The following is a 19,796-nucleotide window of genomic DNA, read 5'->3' as shown; positions in this document are numbered from 1 at the left end:
AGATAATCACATTTTCATGAGTCAGAATAAACAGAAAACAAAAACCCCTCACTAAAGCTAAGAGAGAAAAGTTAAAAAAAAATAGAAAAAAATAGAAACACTAAAGATCATAACAAACAAACAAAAATGAATAAAAACAAACCAAACAAACAAAAATGAATAAAAACAAACTAAATAAACAAACATGAATAAAACAAAACAAAAAAGCAAAAACACAACACACGGTTTTGTAATAATTATCTGATCTACAACGGAAATTTGTAACTATCAAATCCGCATCTATTCCTTACAAATAACATTTTAAAATTATCTACATGGGTAAAAATTTCGAATCCTCAATTACAATATTAACGGTACCGATTTTACAGACTTTCGAAATAAAATGTATGTCTTTGTAGTGTTTTTTAAGGCCGAAAGATGTGAAGAAAGCAAAAACCTAATAAAAACTTTAAGAAGGACATATATCCGAAAAGGACCAAACAAGTTATCAAAACCTGGACATTCAACCAGTATAAACCAGAGATATTCACATCTACATGTAGTAGTTCAGATACATTGCTATATATATATATATATCTTCTACGGCGCCATTGCCTACCTTTGATTTATAAAATAAAGAGAGAAAAAAAAGATATGTATAACATCATATTTCGTTTTGTATTTTATCATCCTGAGATTAGTTAATAAGTGCTTTCCTAAAAATAGTATTTTTTTAAACACGTGAATGTAATATTGCGGTAAATACAGAAATTGACATATTGCCGTTGGAAGTACACGTTAACTTCCGGGTGTTTCCGTTAGAATGGAACATGTAGACACCTTGTTAATAGTTAAAGGTAAGTAAATAATTATTAGCGACAAATAATATATTTTTAAAGAATATTTCTTCTTTAAATACTTTTTTTTTTTTATTTATACATAATTTATTATTGTATTAAATGTTATATCTTTTAATGACAATAAATATAAAGTATATATGCTAAAACAGATATAAATATTGAAAATATTGGAAGATGAAATAAAAATAGGTTCTTTTTATATATCAAAATACAAATTGAATAACGATCTATATATTTTTTGCATTAAAAAGAAAAATTGTCACTGGTATAGCGAAATAATGAATGTTTTTTTAGAAAAGGCAAACGAAAAATTGCGAAAATTATATTTAATTTTAATTCGTTGATTCTTGTTTTTTATTCCGCTTCTTATATTGTTTATCAAGATGTCTTTAAAATTTAAAATATAAAATACAGCAGGACTCACACAAAAGTGCATACATACGTGCATAATATTATCTTCAAAAATTAAGGAGCACTTATTCACCTTTCCACGTGTGTTTCTCATTTCCTTAATCTATGGAAACATTTTTTTAGTGATCAAGAAAATTATATTTTTTATTCTCGATAAACTTTGTCGGAAATTTACATGTCATGTTTCGTGTTATTCTACATCAGGATGTTAATAAATTTATACTTCCATTACTGTACGTTCTGGCATCATTTTCAATAATTTATATTAATTATATTTCCCAGAATGCGGATCGCTTTTCTAGCAGTGATATATCTAGGGTCATTACTGTTTTTATCATACTGTGGAAACGATCCTGCAATTAAAGGATATGCCAAACGGATAGAGAAGTTAAAACCACCCCCGCCTCCGCCTCGTCCAACCAGTGATGACAAAAGAGAATGGGAAGCTTACTGCAGTTACCGTGATCAACACCAAAGACCACTTGCTGATTTTGAATGTGTAGGTTTGATAGTTAACAACCTTTTCTTTACCATATGTCGTACATTTATATTATCATTCAGCGGACACACTTTAATTTAATCTATTAATCGGGAAATACGGCTGACTATTATTTTATTTCATTAAAAAAATGTATTTAAAAATATTCATTTTAAATGAAAAGTTAATAGGACAATTTACACATTCGTACTTATACGTGAAAAAACATTGTCCATATCAGTTTGTCTATACAATTATTGAATAGTATATTCAGTTCAATCACGACCAGACACAAGTTGGTTCCTTTTTCCTTTTTCCTTTTTCGATATTCAAATTTTGAAAATATTACAAGTCCAAACTGAATTTTTTTTTTCCTTCAAAATTTTTTTTCCTCAAAATTTTTTTTTCCTCAAAATTTTTTTTTCCTCAAAATTTTTTTTCCTCAATTTTTTTTTTCATCAATTTTTATTTCCTCAAAATTTTTTTTCCTCAAATTTTTTTTTTTCCTCAAAATATTTTTCCTCAAAAAAGTTTTTCTTCAAATTTTTTTGTCATTTCCTTATTCGTTTTCTTTTTCCTTTTTCGATTATCATCCTTATTTGATTTCCATTTCCTTATTCGATTTTCATTTCCTTATTCGATTTTCTTTTCCTTATTTGGTTTCTTCTTCCTTTTTCAATATTCATTTCCTTTTTCGGTTCCTATTTCCTTATTCGGTTTCTATTTCCTTATTGGATTTTAATTTCCTTATTCGATTTCAATTTCCTTATTCAATTTTCATTTCCTTATTCGGTTTCTTTTTCCTTTTTCAATATTCATTTCCTTATTTGGTTTCTATTTCCTTATTCAGTTTCTATTTCCTTATTGGATTTTCATTTCCTTATTCGATTTCCATTTCCTTATTCGATTTTCATTTCCTTATTCGGTTTCTTTTTCCTTTTTCAATATTCATTTCCTTTTTCCGTTTCTATTTCCTTATTTGGGTTCTATTTCCTAATTGGATTTTCGTTTCCTTATTCGATTTCCATTTCCTTATTCGATTTTCATTTCCTAATTCGGTTTCTTTTTCCTTTTTCAATATTCATTTCCTTTTTCGGTTTTTTGTTCCTTATTCGGTTTCTATTTCCTTATTGGAATTTCATTTCCTTATTCAATTTCCATTTCCTTATTCGGTTTCTTTTTCCTTATTCAATTTCCATTTCCTTATTCGGTTTCTTTTTCCTTATTCGGTTTCTTTTTCCTTATTCGGTTTCTTTTTCCTTATTCGGTTTCTTTTTCTTTTTTCAATTTTCATTTCCTTTTTCGGTTTCTATTTCCTTATTCGGTTTCTATAACCTTTTTCGATTTTCATTTCCTTCGGTTTCTATTTCCTTATTGGATTTTCATTTCCTTGTTCAATTTCCATTTCCTTGTTCGGTTTCTTTTTCCTTATTCGGTTTCTTTTTCTTTTTTCAATTTTCATTTCCTTTTTCGGTTTCTATTTCCTTATTCGGTTTCTATAACCTATTTCGATTTTCATTTCCTTATTCGGTTTCCATTTCCTTTTTCGATATTCAAATTTTGAAAAATATTACAAGTCCAAACTGAATTTTTTTTTCCTTCAAATTTTTTTTTCCTCAAAATTTTTTTTTCCTCAAAATTTTTTTTTACTCAAATTTTTTTTTTCCTCAAAATTTTTTCATTTTTTTTTCCTCAAATTTTTTTTTCCTCAAAATATTTTTCCTCAAAAAGTTTTTCTTCTAATTTTTTTTTTCATTTCCTTATTCGTTTTCTTTTTCCTTTTTCGATTATCATCCTTATTCGATTTCCATTTCCTTAGTCGATTTTCACTTCCTTATTCAATTTTCATTTCCTTATTCGGTTTCTTTTTCCTTTTTCAATATTCATTTCCTTATTCGGTTTCTATTTCCTTATTCAGTTTCTATTTCCTTATTGGACTTTCATTTCCTTATTCGATTTCCATTTCCTTATTCGATTTTCATTTCCTTATTCAGTTTCTTTTTCCTTTTTCAATATTCATTTCCTTTTTCGGTTTCTATTTCCTTATTCGGTTTCTATTTCCTAATTGGATTTTCGTTTCCTCATTTGATTTCCATTTCCTTATTCGGTTTCTTTTTCCTTATTCGGTTTCTTTTTCCTTATTCGGTTTCTTTTTCCTTATGCGGTTTCTTTTTCCTTTTTCAATATTCATTTCCTTTTTCGGTTTCTAGTTCCTTATTCAGTTTCTATTTCCTTATTGGATTTTCATTTTCTTATTCAATTTCAATTTCCTTATTCGGTTTCTTTTTCCTTATTCGGTTTCTTTTTCCTTATGCGGTTTCTTTTTCCTTTTTCAATATTCATTTTCTTTTTTGGTTTCTAGTTCCTTATTCAGTTTCTATTTCCTTATTGGATTTTCATTTTCTTATTCAATTTCAATTTCCTTATTCGGTTTCTTTTTCCTTATTCGGTTTCTTTTTCCTTTTTCAATATTCATTTCCTTTTTCGGTTTCTGTTTCCTTATTCGGTTTCTATTTCCTTATTCGGTTTCTAATTCCTTATTTGGTTTCTATTTCATTATTGGATTTCCGTTTCCTTATTCGATTTTCATTTCCTTATACGATTTTCATTTCCTTATTCGGTTTCTTTTTCCTTTTCCAATATTCATTTCCTTTTTCGGTTTCTAGTTCCTTATTCGGTTTCTATTTCCTTATTGGATTTTCATTTCCTTATTCAATTTCCATTTCCTTGTTCGGTTTCTTTTTCCTTATTCGGTTTCTTTTTCTTTTTTCAATTTTCATTTCCTTTTTCGGTTTCTATTTCCTTATTCGGTTTCTATAACCTTTTTCGATTTTCATTTCCTTATTCGGTTTCCATTTCCTTTTTCGATATTCAAATTTTGAAAAATATTACAAGTCCAAACTGAATTTTTTTTTCCTTCAAATTTTTTTTTCCTCAAAATTTTTTTTTCCTCAAAATTTTTTTTTACTCAAATTTTTTTTTTCCTCAAAATTTTTTCATTTTTTTTTCCTCAAATTTTTTTTTCCTCAAAATATTTTTCCTCAAAAAGTTTTTCTTCTAATTTTTTTTTCATTTCCTTATTCGTTTTCTTTTTCCTTTTTCGATTATCATCCTTATTCGATTTCCATTTCCTTAGTCGATTTTCACTTCCTTATTTGATTTTCTTTTCCCTATTCTGTTTCTTCTTCCTTTTTCAATATTCATTTCCTTTTTCGGTTTCTATTTCCTTATTCGGTTTCTATTTCCTGATTGGATTTTCATTTCCTTATTCGATTTCCATTTCCTTATTCGGTTTTCATTTCCTTATTCGGATTCTTTTTCCTTTTTCAATATTCATTTCCTTTTTCAGTTTCTATTTCCTTATTCGGTTTCTATTTCCTAATTGGATTTTCGTTTCCTTATTTGATTTCCATTTCCTTATTCGATTTTCATTTCCTAATTCGGTTTCTTTTTCCTTTTTCAATATTCATTTCCTTTTTCGGTTTCTAGTTCCTTATTCAGTTTCTATTTCCTTATTGGATTTTCATTTCCTTATTCAATTTCAATTTCCTTATTCGGTTTCTTTTTCCTTATTCGGTTTCTTTTTCCTTTTTCAATATTCATTTCCTTTTTCAGTTTCTGTTTCCTTATTCGGTTTCTATTTCCTTATTCGGTTTCTATTTCCTTATTTGGTTTCTATTTCATTAATTGGATTTTCGTTTCCTTATTCGATTTTCATTTCCTTATACGATTTTCATTTCCTTATTCGGTTTCTTTTTCCTTTTCCAATATTCATTTCCTTTTTTCGGTTTCTATTTCCTTTTTCGATTTTCATTTCCTTATTCAGTTTCCATTTCCTTTTTCGATACTGTCCAAACTGATTTTTTTTTCTCCTTCAAAATTTGTTTTCCTCAAAATTTTTTTTCCCTCAAATTTTTTTTTCCTCAAAATTTTTTTTCCTCAATTTTTTTTTCCTCAAATTTTTTTTTCCTCAAAATATTTTTTTCCTCAAAATATTTTTCCTCAAAAAGTTTTTTTCGTTTCCTTATTCGTTTTCTTTTTCCTTTTTCGATTATTTATAGTATAACTAATCGCCGTATTTGTATATCAAAAATAAGACAACGCGTGACCGAACGACGCATGGATTAAACGAGCTGATATTGATGTCTCGGGATGATACGAAATATGATACAGATTTTGCCATGTATTATACGCTTTATCATATGTTTCAACAGAAGAGTATTATATGAACTGTTTTCTGTTCCATAGCACTGGGTTACCTTCAGTTCTACTTCTGTCTTGTTTCAAAGGCCTTAAAAGAACTGCTCAATTACTAATCCGAAGCACCTTGGTTACCTTACAATTTGCGTGCTGTTGTTTTAAAAATACTTCGTTTATTTTTGTATTTTTTATAGTTGCATTTAGTGTGCCAAAAATATGAAAACTTGACGTTCGTGACGTCACATACAATATGAAAACGACGTTCGTGACGTCACATACAATATGAAAACGACGTTCGTGACGTCACATACCAAACAATGACGTCATTAAACAAAATTTTGAGGAAAATTTTTCATAAGCAAAAAAAAAATCCAAAACTGACTATGTAAAAAAAAAAAAAAAAAAAAAAAAAGTAGGGGTGTGATAAAGGGTAGGGTGTGATAAAGGGTAAGGGTTTGATAAAGGGTATGCGATAAAGGGTGCGCACCAAAGTTGCGCGATACGGATTAAACAGCAGGCTATTTATCAAACATGCAAAACTACTGTATTTACTACTAAACATATGATAAAAGGATATATTGACCTGAAAGAAGTATATTGACTGAGAACGTAGTCCGAGGTCGATATACTTCTTTGGGTCGATATATCCTGTATTGACCTCATACAAAGGCTATATTTGTTATATTATTAATTTCCGACCATATTTGTATCAAAATCGTCATTTGATTTTGTTGGAATTTTATAGATATCATATTGTCTCCTTAACAATACAAAATATTAGTTGTTATTTCAATTGCTTTTTTTTTGTTTGTTTGTCATCTTAAGTATTTGAAGATTTTTTCCGTCAAATAATCGATCACAGATATCATCTGTTTCAAAACGTTAAGATCGTTTAACAATATCCTGAAATTCAATACATGACGTCACAAAGTTTATCGGTTTTTATATTTTCTAAAAATAACCGTGCAATATGCTTTTTGCCGTACAATATGCTTTTTGCTATCCGCCGTTTTCTCTCTACCTTCGAAAATATAGTTTAACATGTGGCTATCCCTAAACGAATCAAATTTGTTAAAATATACAAATTAATAATATTATTCCGTATCATGTCTTTGTGACGTCAAATACGTTGACCCGGCCTTAATAACTTTGACCCTGACATATCAGCGACGTCATAATGTTTGAACCGTTAATAACTTAGACCCGAACTTACCAAGTCATCTTTTGTGTGCTGGTGAAACAAAGAAAACACTTCCGAAACACGCAAATATAGCCCGATAAATCGATTATCAGATTATCTGCATATTGATATTGTAAAATATCAGCTGCTTGACATTATATGAAGGCTAGTTGATCTCGTTCGCTACGCTCACTCGACAAAAAGCTTCATATTATGTCTCGCAGCTGATATTTTACGATATCAACATGCAGATAACCTGATAATCGGTACTTATTGTATGACGTCAGAGAGTGAAATAAGGCCACGTTTATTTCACATGTGAAATTATCGGTTTTTATTTAACTGGGAAATCAATGTAATTCATTGCAACCAATGTAATAACATTCCTTATTCAGTTTCTTTTTTCTTATTCGATTTTCATTTCCTTATTCGGTAACTTTTTACTTATTCGGTTTCTATTTTCTTATTTGGTGTCTATTTCCTTATTCAATTTTCATTTCCTTATTTGGTTTCTATTTCCTAATTCAATTTTCATTTTCTTATTCGGTAACTTTTTCCTTATTCGATTTTCATTCCTTGTTCGGTTTCTATTTCCTTATTGGGTTTTTATTTCATTGTTATAATATTAGATTTCCATTTCCTTATTGGGTTTCTATTTCTTTATTCAGTTTCTATTTCCTTATTCAATTTTCATTTCCTTATTACTCTTTATCATTAAAAAAGGGTTCACCAATTCAGACAAAAACGAGATCTTTCTAGTATACAATGAAAAACGAACTGGAAAGTCTATATGAGACATCAAAATGTTGTAACAGTGGCGGATCCAGAAGGGGGTTTCGGGGTCTGGAACCTCCCTTTTTCGGCCGATCAATGCATTTGAATAGGGACATATAGTTGGAACCCGCTCCCTTTTTAAAATGGCTGGATCTGCCCCTGTATAAGATGTGCATTTATAAGCTGTTTCGTATGAACAAATGTCCCTACGTAACAATACATGATAGATTATGAAATGCCAGCGTATTCCCGATTTTGATATTACATGCCCCGTTTTTTACTCCTTTTACAGAAGCGACAAATGACAACCTCAGTAGCCAGGTCAATAATTTTCTATATATAGATCGGAATTCCTTCTAGTTATTTAAAAGACTCTGATTAATATCGGTTAGGGAAATTTTTTCCGGAACTTTATATAAATAAAAAAAGAATAGGATATAGATAGCAATTATCGTGACTAAGTGATGAAAACATCGGGTTATTCAATGAAATATGACTTATAGTGGAGGGGGCATTAAGTTTTTCCAGCTTTGTCTGTGTGTATGTCCGTACGTCAAGAAATTAGTTTTTGTTCTTTTATCTTGAGTTTGCCTCAACAAAATGTTAAGAAACTTATACACAATCCGTATTACAACAAAATACAGATCACATTTGAATTTTGGTGGCGTCATTTATACCATTCTAGGGTTATGCGCCTTAACAAATTAAAAAAAAAATACTGATTTTTGTGTTTCCGTTTTCTTTCATAAGTTTGCCCGACATCAAAATCAAGACATATACACAATACATTTGCAGTAAAGAAACAGCGTCTTTATTGCTGTTCTCTTGACAAATGCATTGAGATCTTTTACACAGAGAAATCATGCTCGTTTCAAAGAAAGTTGAAAGACAGTCCCTAGCACCGGTTTGAGCAGAATTGTTTGCTAAAGTCAATATCGTCACAGTTGTATGTGGCATAGAAGACACACATATGCGAGGCAATATGAACAATTTAATATGAACAGCTGGCAAAGGCTACTTGGCAAAATCTGTCATGGATTGCCCGACTATTTCACTTATACATTAGTATAAAACGAGACACATTTAAAGTGAAATATAGGGTAAGTTACTAGAGGTTGTATGTATATATATAATCCCTCAAAAATGAAGTTTTAGGTGGTATGTACATATGATTAACTAAGAGTGTTCCGTCCTGCCTGTCGGTTTGTCCATAGATCTGGGAAGTACTAGAACACTACATTATGTAGGTGGTCTTTTTACCGGGCACAGAAAAAAATCCCTCATACTTGTCATTTTTACCTCGCTGAAGTACGTCCATTATTCATTATTCATTATTCAAAATTCAATAATGAATAATGAACTAGTTCACTATTCACTATTCAATGTTAAGTAATGAATGATGAAATAGTTTAGGTTTCATTATTCAAGTTGGAGCGGTGAATAGTGAAATAAAAATAACTGACACTGTAGCTAAATTCCGTATTTTTAAATTCGTCATTTTAGTGTTATCAAACGATCATTCAAATTATTATAAAAAAACACTCTGTAAATCTTTAATTTCATTTATTTATTTAGTTTCGGAGGATATAGACTTATGGCTTTTTCTTAACTATTTTTAAAAGAAATTCCATGTATGAACAACCTGAATACCAAAACATATATATATATCAAAATTAAAATACTCTACGTTGTCTTTTTTTATTTTCTCTGGACCTTTGCTATTCTTCATCCTCTGATTAAAGATATAACAAGTTGATTGTGCAGCAATGACCATTAGAGGGGTCACGGAGGACCTAAATGACAAAACACGCGTGAAAATTAAGGAATAGCCAATTTTGAATAATGAAATGGATATTTTGAATAATTGAATGGACTGCTGTTACCTTCAGCCCCGAATAATAGATAAACCTTATAACTCATTCGTAAGCTTATTAAGAGAGGAGCAAAAGGTATATAGTCAATATGTTCCGCAACGCATATAAGAGGAGTACCGACGGACTTAATATCGAAATACGCGTGAACATTGAGAAATAGCTTATTTTGTATAATGGAACGGACTGCTGCAACCCGTCAGCTCCTAATTACGATAAAAATTATACACCAATAAAAAGCTTATTGATAGAGAAATACACTGATAATAAACAATATGTGCGGCAATGACCATTAGAGGGGTTACGGAGGACCTAAATGCCAAAACACGCGTGAAAATTAGGAAATAGCCAATTTTGAATCAATTTTGAATAATGAAATGGATATTTTGAATAATTGAATGGACTGCTGTGACACTTCAGCCCGTATTTACAGATAAACTTTATACCTCATTCGAAAGCGTATTAAGAGAGGAACAAAAGGTATATAATCAATATATTTCGCAACGTTCATAACAAACGACATTGTGTGTACTCGATTATGCTTTCAAACAACCGTTGCAAGAAGTAACCGTTGCAACGAACGGTTTGTGATTAAGATTTATTTCCCTTGAAATTGCACAGACATAAACAAGCTAAAAATAAATTATTTTCATATTTTTTTCAAATAATCGCCTGTTATACAGATACAACAGTTTAAATTGAATAAGTTGGCAATTTTTTGAAGTAGGCTTTCAAAACCATGATAGAATAAGAGCTATTTTAACATATAAAATCGGCCTTATTGAAAATGTATATTATGATAAACATAAATACAAAACCTTTTTTAATACAAATGTGTAACAAGGACTGTGAAGGTCTTTTAAATTCACAATTCGAATACAACATTTGGATGTTTAAATAGCCAGTCAAGGTTGTTATAAACTTCTAGTTGTTGTATTACAACTGTGAAACAAGGACTGTGAAGGTCTATTAAATTAACCAATTGTGAGTTTCCACTTAAACATAGTACAACATATGCGTACTGCATACGCGAAAGCTGAAACTATGCATTTTATTAGAAACAAATACATATTTAAGATAGATTAAGTCCGATGCCTCGTGTTAAGAGAAAGTCATGCTCTTTGTACGTTAAGAACCCTTACAACAACTCTTTGAGGGGTTTGTAGGTTACCTGATGCAAGGCAAAATTCATGTCCCTATCCAATATACCCTCATCTTCCTGTGGCAGTCAAAATTTCCCTGATCATCATCCCGGATGGCCTCAATTATTACGAGACATACCTTTTGTATCTATTGTTAAATTGTTCTCGTCCTGAATATTCATGAAATATTTGCCACTGAACGTTGAGAAACCAACAATCAATCAATCAATATATTTTCAGCATTTTCAAAATAAATCGTAATACACACGTATGCGATATTTAACCAATAAAGGTGGAAGGAAAGCTTCAATTAAAAGATCGTTTATAAGATATTTAAAGAATACAATGTCAGTACAATTTAATTAATAATTATTCTAGTCTTTTTAATTCTATGATGATTAATTATTTAGTCTAGGATGCATGATTTCTTTTATTATTTGTTTTTGGCTTTGAACTAGCTGTTAATAACTGGAAAAACTCTCAGATATGTACCAGGCCACGTACACTCTGTGTTTTAGCAAGATGTATTTCTATTTGTATCTCATGATCTGAGTTAAGTCAGGCTTAAGTCTTTTTCAACTGATTTTTATAGTTCGCTCTTATGTTGTACTGTTGCACCACTGTCAAAGTTACATGTTTAACGCCGCCACATTATGTATGTATATGTGCCTATCCCAAGTCAGGAAACTGTAAATTAATTCAGTGGTTCTCGTTTGTTGCTGTGTTACATATTTGTTTTTCGTTCATATTTTGTACACAAATTAGGCCGTCAGTTTTCTTGTTTGAAATTTGTTAGCACTTGACATTTCGGAGACTTTTAAAGCGGACTATGCGGGATGGGCTTTGTTCAATGTTGAAGGCCGTACGGTGGTCTATTATAGTTGTTTATTTCTGTGTCATTTGGTCTCATGTTGAGAACACATGCACTTGCCTCAGACAAGTGCCTGTGGTGGAGAGTTGTCTCATTGGCAATTATGTCATATCTTCCTTTTTATATTGGTGTTTTTCATCGACGACAGAATAGGCAAATATGTCTTATTTATCAATAAATTGTCAGTTACTTTTATTTGGAATGCATTTCAAGAAAAAAGTCTCAAGTTGTTGATAAAATAAAAACATGAGAAGAGTGTCCTTTTCTCACTGAGTCAAAGCAAAATCTCAGGTTTCCAATCATCAAAACAAAATCTTTTGATGAAACGACTGAAATTTATTGTTTAATTTCAAAATCATGCAAGAAATAATTATACAATGAAATTAACACAAATTTGACACGTTAACGAATATAGATAAGAAACAAAAGAATAATACCAATACCAATCACAAACGCAAATCTATATTTAGAATATTAAAGTCATGTCAACTCAGTTCGTTTAAGGTCTGTTTGATTCATTCTCTTATGTACCACTAAATAATTTCATAGGGAATCATAAACAAAGTGTTCTAGAAATCGTTATCAAATAAAACGTGAAGCTAGTTTTTTTTGCTGATATGCATTTCAATTCTTTTGATGTTATCATGATGAATGAAATGACCTCATTCATTAAATGATTTCTCCAAAACAGCACCAACCGTTGAGTTACGTACCAACCGTACCAGATACGTAGCAAATCGGGAAACCTCTAGTAGAAGAGTACCGACGGACTTAAATATCAAAATACGCATGAACTTTGAGAAATGGCTTATTTTGAATAATTGAACGGACTGCCTTAACCCATCTGCTCATAGTATGCACCAAATTAAAGCCTATTAGCAGCCGATCAAAATAGCAGCCACTTCAGTTTTTCAAAATTTGAATATCGAAAAAGGAAATCGAAACCGAATAAGGAAAGGAAAATCAAAAAAGGAAAAAGAAAACGAATAAGGAAACGAAAAAAAGTCTTCTGAAAAAAATTTTGAGAAAAAAAAAATTTTGAAAGAAAAAAATATTCAGTTTGAAATTGTAATATTTTTTTAAAATTTGAATATCGAAAAAGGAAATGGAAACTGAATAAGGAAATAGAAACCGAATAAGGAAATGAAAATCGAATAAGGAAAAAGAAACCGAATAAGGAATGATAATCGAAAATGGAAAAAGAAAACGGAGAAAAATTTGGAAGAAAAACTTTTCGCGGAAAAATATTTTGAGGGAGAAAAAAAATTTGAGGAAAAAAAAATTGAGGAAAAAAAAAATTTGAGGAAAAAAAAATTGAGTAAAAAAAAATTTTGAGGAAAAAAAAATTTTGAGAAAAAAAAATTTTGAGGAAAAAAATTTTGAGGAAAAAAAAATTTTGAGGAAAAAAAAATTTGAGGAAAAAATTTTGAAAAAAAAAATTCAGTTTGGACTTGTAATATTTTTCAAAATTTGAATATCGAAAAAGGAAATGGAAACCGAATAAGGAAATGAAAATCGAAAAAGGAAATAGAAACCGAATAAGGAAATAGAAACCGAAAAAGGTAATGAATATTGAAAAAGGAAAAAGAAACCGAATAAGGAAAAAGGAACCAAATAAGGAAAAAGAAACCAAATAAGGAAATGGAAATTGAATAAGGAAATGAAAATCCAATAAGGAAATAGAAACCGAATAAGGAACTAGAAACCGAAAAAGGAAATGAATATTGAAAAAGGAATAAGAAACCGAATTAGGAAATGAAAATCGAATAAGGAAATGGAAATCGAATAAGGAAACGAAAATCCAATTAGGAAATAGAAACCGAATAAGGAAATAGAAACCGAAAAAGGAAATGAATATTGAAAAAGGAAAAAGAAACTGAATAAGGAAATGAAAATCGAATAAGGAAATGGAAATCGAATAAGGAAATGAAAATCCAATAAGGAAATAGAAACTGAATAAGGAAATAGAAACCAAATAGAAAATGAATATTGAAAAAGGAAAAAGAAACCGAATAAGGAAATGAAAATTGAATAAGGAAATGAAAATCAAATAAGGAAATGAAAATCCAATAAGGAAATAGAAACCGAATAAGGAAATAGAAACCGAAAAAGGAAATGAATATTGAAAAAGGAAGAAGAAACCGAATAAGGAAAAGAAAATCGAATAAGGAAATGAAAATCGAATAAGGATGATAATCGAAAAAGGAAAAAGAAAACGAATAAGGAAATGAAAAAAAAATTAGAAGAAAAACTTTTTGAGGAAAAATATTTTTTTAATAAAAAAAAAAAAATTGAGGAAAAAAAATTTTGAGGAAAAAAAAATTTGGAGCAAAAAAAATTTTGAGGAAAAAAAAATTTTGAGGAAAAAAAATTTTGAGGAAAAAAAAATTTTGAGGAAAAAAAAATTTGAAGCAAAAAAAAAATTCAGTTTGGACTTGTAATATTTTTCAAAATTTGAATATCGAAAAAGGAAATGAAAATCGAAAAAGGAAATAGAAACCGAATAAGGAAATAGAAACCGAAAAAGGAAATGAATATTGAAAAAGGAAAAAGAAACCAAATAAGGAAAAAGAAACCGAATAAGGAAATGGAAATTGAATAAGGAAATGAAAATCCAATAGGAAAATAGAAACCGAATAAGGAACTAGAAACCGAAAAAGGAAATGAATATTGAAAAAGGAAAAAGAAACCGAATTAGGACATGAAAATCGAATAAGGAAATGGAAATCGAATAAGGAAACGAAAATCCAATTAGGAAATAGAAACCGAATAAGGAAATAGAAACCGAAAAAGGAAATGAATATTGAAAAAGGAAAAAGAAACCGAATAAGGAAATGAAAATCGAATAAGGAAATGGAAATCGAATAAGGAAATGAAAATCCAATAAGGAAATAGAAACTGAATAAGGAAATAGAAACCGAATAAGGAAATGAATATTGGAAAAGGAAAAAGAAACCGAATAAGGAAATGAAAATCGAAGAAGGAAATGGAAATCAAATAAGGTTGATAATCGAAAAAGGAAAAAAAAAACGAATAAGGAAACGAAAAAAAAATTTGAAGAAAAACTTTTTGAGGAAAAACATTTTGAGGGAAAAAAAAATTTCAGAAAAAAAAATTGAAGAAAAAAAATTTGAGGACAAAATTTTTTTGAGGAAACAAAATTTTGAGGAAAAAAAAATTTTGAGGAAAAAAAAAATTTGAGGAAAAAAAATTTTGAGGGAAAAAAACATTTTTTAGGAAAAAAAATTTTGAAGGAAAAAAATTTTGAAGGAAAAAAAAATTCAGTTTGGACTTGTAATATTTTTCAAAATTTGAATATCGAAAAAGGAAAAAGGAAAAAGGAACCAACTTGTGTCTGGTTCAATCACGGCCTACACATATTTTGTTGAAAATCAAGAGTTATCTCCCTTACGATGATACTTTAATGCTCATCGGTTTTAAAGTATTTTAAAATTTGATTTTCAAGTATAAAGTATTTCCCAAACATTAATTGATTTTGTTATTGTTTTATGAAAAAAAGGCATTTATAAGTGTTCTTTGACTAACATTGCTCAAAATTGTAACATATAGAAGTAATCAACTTATATAAATACATGTGTCTGCTGACTGGTGCTATTATGTAATACAACTATCTATCAGAAAGCACTCAGCCTTTAATTGAAGGGTGTGAAGTTATACACATAGATATAGGAAGATGTGGTGTGAGTGTCAATGAGACAACTCTCCATCCAAATAGCAATTTATAAAAGTAAACCATTATAGGTCAATGTACGGCCTTCAACACGGAGCCTTGGCTCACACCGAACAACAAGCTATAAAGGGCCCCAAAATTACTAGTGTAAAACCATTCAAACCGAAAAACCAACGGCCTAATCTTCTAATCTATATAAAAAATACGAGAAACGAGAAACACGTATAAATTACATAAACAAATAACAACTTCTGTAATTTAGAAAAGGTGCACACATTTGCAGCGGGATTAAACGTTTTAATGGTACCAAACCTTCTCCCTTTTCCCTGAAACAATAGCATAACATAACAACATAAAAAAACATATACAAGTTGCGCATACTGCATTGTACTTATCTGTGTAAAGTTTTGCATTAATGGACATGTATGTCATGTTTAAAAAATGCCCTTTTTTACAAAACGGTGATATTTGATGATATAATAACTTTAAATATCAGTTCTATATTTTTTTAAATTGTTCCTATAAATGAACATGAAACCGTAGCTAGGGTCGACTTAAACTTGCATGAAGGGCATCATTACGACTTTGAGCTAAAACAGCAATAAAAGCCCGGTGCATATGCCTAACATGTTTCATTTTATGAGTTTGTACGGATTGTGTGTCATTGATAAATACCACATATATATGCTTGCTTTTCTGTTATGTTGGTATTTACTTAAATATATATAAGGTTTAATTTAATATTTTATTTTCTGGTCGAAGTATGAAAAAATGATTTTGAACTATATTCACGTACTCTAGTAAATTGGATATTGTTTTGGATCAGTACCATTTTGATATGATATAAAGTGTACAAAATATATTGCCACTGTAAACAGAACCAATAGTTTCAATAATTAAATGCAATTTTCTGTCATTTTTCAGCAAATGAGAAGTGCTAACAGACAAAAATTTTGAAAAGGGTCATCGTCTAACGTGCTTTAATAAGGTAAGAAATTAATAAAAAAAAAAAAAAAAAGTTCATATTCGTGCAATAAATTTGTGCATGTATATTATCTTACCTTTTTTACATTTCTAGAAATATGATTGGTTAAAAGCAACCGCATGGAGGCGGTGTATATTCAATATTAGGTTAGTAGGCAGGGCTTATTTCAAAACACGGTTATTATCTATCAAGGATTCTGAATCAGGGGCAGATAACGGATTTTTTTTTAAATGGGAAGTATTTTCTGATAAGTTAATTTATATTGCCGAGAGTAAAAATTTTGGGAACAATTTTACCTGAAAATGTAGGCCTTTATAATACATATATCATGAAAAAATAGTTGAAAAGAAAATTGGCGTTAAAGCTAGGGAAGGGACGCACTCCCTTTTGTCTAACTGGATCCTCCTCTAGGAATATCGAAAAATGTTTATAATGTGATATACATTACATATTTACCGTAATTGAGGTTTTTTTTTTTAGAAAATGCACCATTTCAATTTCTAATGCATTATGGTTATTATTATTATGGATAATGAATAAAAAAGGTACATCAAAACGATGTGATTTATTAGAAACGTCCAAAATAAGAAATTCAATTTTAAGGACCACCTGCCTGTTGTATTTATTGTTTTAAAATGTGTTCTCGTTCTGAACTATGGTCATGAAATATTTGCCACTGGACCTTTTAGCAACTAACAATCAATAATAAGAAATTATAGTAGAGTTTTACGATCAAGCCTTTTTTGGACAAGCAATAAAAATTAACAAAAAAAAAAATAAGATTGAAATAGCTTTAGTAATGAATGTGCTGGGGTTTACGGTGTTGCAGGCCGTACGGTGACCTATAGTTGTTAATGTCTGTGTCATTTTGGTCTTTTGTGGGTAGTTGTCTCATTGGCAATCATACCACATCTTCTTTTTTATATTATGTATGTAATTCATAACACAAAACCAAAACAACATTTTTCTTTTTTTTTTGTTTTTTTTTTTATTTCGTAGTCCTCGGAGAAAAAGCTTTATGAGTTCAAGCACCAGAATAAACGAGGGACGGGCAAAAAAATATAGATAAACTTTGCCTGAATTGATGCAAATAAAAGAATTCTAAGTAAAAACTGTAAAATTTATCTATAACTGAGTATTTATAATAATACGTATACAATCAACCCTGCTTTAAGAGACAAATTAGGGGAGAGCAAAAAAGCGGTCCCTTAAGACAGGTGGTCTTTTGATACAGGTTCAATTTATATGAAATGTACTACACAGGGATCTAAAATTGATGGTCTTTTAATACAGGTGTTTGCTTAATACAGGTGGTCTCTTAAGCAGGATTGACTGTACATGTTTTAGATAGAGTTTCAAGTCAGATCTATGGAAAAATAAAACATGTCCCCTTGGTGATAACCTATTTGTTTTTTGTCATTTTATTGATCTACATCTGAAATGTGATACATGGTGTATGTCCTAAAGGTATTTAAAGTAATAGCTTATCACAATCTGGAAGCCAAACGGAAATCCGACGAAAGAATAATGAGTGCCAATTGAAACGCATTACATACCAAGCCCCCTTCTGTCCCATTCGAATAATAATGCAAAATTATTATACTTCACGTTAAAATGCCTTATTTTGATTGGCTAATACGAGGGTGTTAATATTCACAAAAAAATGTTTTTTCAATGCTGCACTTTATGCTACCAATTAGCTCTTGCATCAACTTGTTTAGGTTAAGTAATTTGCGATTATTCCAGTTTGAGGTCCAAATTAAAACTGGTGTATTTTTATCCAAATGTTACTACAGAGGACAAAATGAAAGGACAATCTGCATTACTTTTTGTTGACCTTTGGTCCAGGTTTATTATGGTCAACATGTCCATCCACAGTGTAAATTTCAATATGAAGATAAAAAAGATGAGATACAATTGCAAAATGAAAAAATGTCCACCAGAGACTTGAATGACATAAAAACTTATAGCAACTAAAAGTAAACGTAAGGCCTTTGACAATGAGCAAAACCCATACCACATAGGAAACTGTTAAAGACTCCAACAGCTGATAATTAATTCAAACAATAACACTAATGGCATGATTTGAGCACAAAACAATACACGAAAAACAAATATGATATGAAGCAACAGACGACAACAACTGAAACAGTCACTCGACGTTGTTTACAATGCTTGATTCCTCATTTACATGCAGATTAAGAAAAAAAACCGTCTGCATTGTAATAGTATTCTATGACCTTCAACTTCCTGATTAATTTTGCCCTTCAGCTCTGTTTATTCTATCGTTAATGCTGACTCTTATATAAACGGAAAGCATGTCTGGACCATAGGTACATGGGGATTATATGACAATTTTTTTTAACCCTCCCCCTTTTTTCCAAAATCCGTTATTTTTTGTTTTCTATTAATTTCAATTATTTTCGCGTTTTTCTGTATATTATGACCATACATATACTTTCAATTCTAAGTTTCATAACCAAGACGGTCACTGTTATACTATGTCTCTCTATTATATAATTGAAATTAACAGAAAAAACAAAAAAATACGGATTTTGGAAGAAAAAGGAGGAGGGTTATAAAAATGTCATGTCCTGAAGTACCTATATGGTCTGGATTACTATTTTTTTAATAAGTTTTTACAAGAATGACATACGTTTCAGTAACACTGATCTCACATAACTAACTAAAATATGTCCTTCTTTCCAGGTAGTAGCTGACCAGGATGAAGCGTCGAGCAGATCTGTGAGCTCTCATATAGGAACCGATATGCGATAGCATTTAACCGTGTCTAGTTTAGATACAGTGTTCTTTCGATAGATGACAGACAATATTTATTTCGTTTTTTACATATTGTTATTGTTTTATTATTAAAAATTAAAATAGATAAAACCAAAAATTGCTGAATATTTTTACATTCAATCGACGAAACTAGTGTATTCATGCATATGTATCATAGCATCACGGCCATGTACAAGCAGTAAAGAAACACCGTTGAAAATGTATTAACTGACGAACTGCATCAGTATATAACTAAAATATGAAATATAATAATGTGAATAAAATAAATTGGAAGTCCATGAGGCAACTGCATATATCAATCAGAGACCGAATGACGTGAATGAATTAACAACTATATACATATGTATATAGATTACTGTATGGTTTTTAAAAGAATGAACAAAACCCACACCACATTGGAAGTTATAAAACAGTTCAAACGAGAAAACAATGTATTTAAGGGAACTATCATTATGATATTTGATTTTTCGGGGGAGAGGTTAGGATTTAAGAGAGCTACTCTATTTGATTTCAGGGGAAAGTGCATTTTTATGTTTCACTCTATTCGGTCTT

General features: G+C 29.9%; 1 long non-coding RNA gene across 1 annotated transcript; it reads left to right on the top strand.

Annotated features, from left to right (window-relative positions):
- The first annotated feature begins 1,507 nt into the window (after positions 1-1,507).
- LOC139502263 (uncharacterized) lies at positions 1,508-19,254 on the top strand. The gene is made up of 3 exons (XR_011658766.1): positions 1,508-1,749; positions 16,382-16,445; positions 19,152-19,254. It is a non-coding gene; the product is annotated as an uncharacterized lncRNA (long non-coding RNA).
- The last annotated feature ends 542 nt before the right edge of the window (positions 19,255-19,796 follow it).

The sequence above is a fragment of the Mytilus edulis genome, chromosome 13 (assembly GCF_963676685.1).
Source record: "Mytilus edulis chromosome 13, xbMytEdul2.2, whole genome shotgun sequence".
Classification (NCBI taxonomy): domain Eukaryota; kingdom Metazoa; phylum Mollusca; class Bivalvia; order Mytilida; family Mytilidae; genus Mytilus; species Mytilus edulis.
The sequence above is the reverse complement of the archived record's forward strand: the minus strand, read 5'-3'. Positions and strand labels throughout refer to the sequence as shown.